The following is a 2,295-nucleotide window of genomic DNA, read 5'->3' as shown; positions in this document are numbered from 1 at the left end:
CACAAGCAAATGCTTTAAACAGAAATTTATTCTCTTACAGTTCAGGAGGCTAAAAGTCCAAAGTCAGGGTAGCAGCTCTAGGGCAAGGTTTTCACTTTCTGTCAGCTCTGGGGGAAGATCCTTGTCATCAATCTTCCCCTGCTCTAGAAGCTTCTCTGCGCAGGGGCCCTGGACATGCTCCACTCCTGCCTCTTCTTGTTTGGTGGTAATGAGGTCCCTCTCCTCTCTGCTCACTTCTTTCTTTTATGTCTCGAAAAAGATTGACTCAAGATACAACCTAATCCTGTAGACTGCATCCTGCCTAATTAACATAACTGCCTCTAATTCTGCCTCATTAACATCATAACCGAAAAAACCCAAACCCTTAGCCATCAAGTCAATTCTGACTCATAGCAAACCTATAGGACAGAGTAGAACTGCCCCACAGGGTTTCCAAGGAACAGCTGGTGGATTCAAACTTTTGGTTAGCAGCCAAGCTCTGAACTACTGCACCACCAGGGCTCCACTAACATCATAGAGGTTAGGATTTTAGGATTTACAACACATCAGATCACAAATTGAAAGATAGCAATACTGGGAATCATAGCCCAGCCAAAATGACACATATTTTGGGGGACACAAATCCATAACACCTAGTATTAACATTTTAACAATATTAAGTCTTCCAATCCGTCAGCACGAAATGTCCTTCCATTTATTTCAGTCTTGTTTAATTCGGTAATGTTTTATAGTTTTCAGTATGTAAGTCTTTTACTTCCCTAGTTAAATTTATTCCTGTGTATTTTATTCTTTTAGATGCTATTGAAAGTGGAATTCTTTCCTTAATTTCCTTTTCAGGATGCTCACTGTTGATGAATAGAAGCCTAACTGATTTTTGTATGTTGACCTTGTACCCTGCCACTTTGCTGAATTTATTAGCTCTAGTAGCTTTCTTGTGAATTCTTTGGGGTTTCTATATATAGGATCATGTCATCTGTGAAGAGAGATCATTTTACTTCTTCCTTCATGATGTGGATACACTTTATTTATTTATTTAGCCTCATTGCCCTGTGTAGAACTTTCAGTACGGTATTGAATAATAGTGCTGAAAGCGGGCATTCTTGTCTTGTTCATGATGTTAAGGGGGAAATTCCTTAGTCTTCCCCCACTGAGTATGATGTCAGTTGTGAGTTTTTGATAAAAGCCCTTACCGTATTTGATTACCGATTCAAACTCTTCACTTGTTATGGGTCTGTTGAGATGTTCTATTTCCTCTTGAGTCAACATAAGAAGTTTATGTGTTTCTAGGAATTTGTCCATTTTATCTAGGTTATCTAATTTGTTGGCATACAGTTGTTCATAGTAGTCTCTTTTTTATTAGCGGTAAAATAAAATATTACTATGCAATTATTTCCAAAGTCGACAGGCAAATGGATCAAATATTCAAAAATATGGAATGCTTTACAAATTTGCATGTCATCCTTGCACGGGGCCATGCTAATCTTCTCTGTATCATTCCAATTTTAGTATATATGCTACTGAAGTGAGCACCATAGTATTCTCTTATAATCCTTTTTATTTCTGTATGGTCAGTTGTAACATCCCCGCCTTCATTTCTGATTTTATATATTTGCATCTTCTGTCTCTTTGTCAGCGTGGCTACAGGTTTGTAGGTTTTACTAATCTTTAAAAACAAAAACGAAAAAACTTCTGGTTTCGTTGATTCCATCCATAGGTTTTCTATTCTCTATTTCATTTATCTCAGCTCTGATCTTTGTTATTTCCTTCCTTATGGTAGCTTTAGGCTTGGCGTGCCCTATTTTTTCTATTTTCCCAAGTTAGGTTATTGACTTGAGATCTTTCTTCTTTTTTAAAGTAGGTGTTTACTGCTATAAATTTCCCTCTGAGCACTTCCTTTGCTGCATCCCATAAGTCTTGACGTGTTGTACCTTCATTTTCATCTAAGTATTTTTCTGATTTCCTTCTTGATTTCTTCCTTGACCCATTGGTTCTTTAATAGTATGTTGTTTAATTTCTACATATTTGTGTATTTCCAGTTTTCCTTGTGTTATTAATCCCTAGTTTCATTCCACTATGGTCAGAGAAGATCCTTTGTATTACTTAAATCTTTTCACATTTATCAAGACTTGCTTTGTTATATAACATATGGTTTATCCTGGAGAATGATCCATAAGCCGTCGAGTCGGTCCTGACTCGTATCACCCTATGTACAACAGAAAGAAACACTGCCGGATCCTGCGCCATCCTCACAATCCTTGTTATGCTTGAGCCCATTGTTGCAGCCACTGTGTCAAT

The 2,295-nt window shown here is 37.4% G+C and overlaps 1 non-coding gene across 1 annotated transcript; it reads right to left on the bottom strand.

The window, feature by feature from the left end:
• Positions 1-1,424: 1,424 nt before the first annotated feature.
• On the bottom strand, positions 1,425-1,530 carry LOC126069802 (U6 spliceosomal RNA). Its single transcript, XR_007516070.1, has one exon. It is a non-coding gene; the product is annotated as a U6 spliceosomal RNA (small nuclear RNA).
• Between the last annotated feature and the right edge of the window lie 765 nt (positions 1,531-2,295).

The sequence above is a fragment of the Elephas maximus genome, chromosome X (assembly GCF_024166365.1).
Source record: "Elephas maximus indicus isolate mEleMax1 chromosome X, mEleMax1 primary haplotype, whole genome shotgun sequence".
In the NCBI taxonomy this organism is placed as follows: domain Eukaryota; kingdom Metazoa; phylum Chordata; class Mammalia; order Proboscidea; family Elephantidae; genus Elephas; species Elephas maximus.
This window is presented reverse-complemented; position numbering and strand designations above follow the sequence as displayed.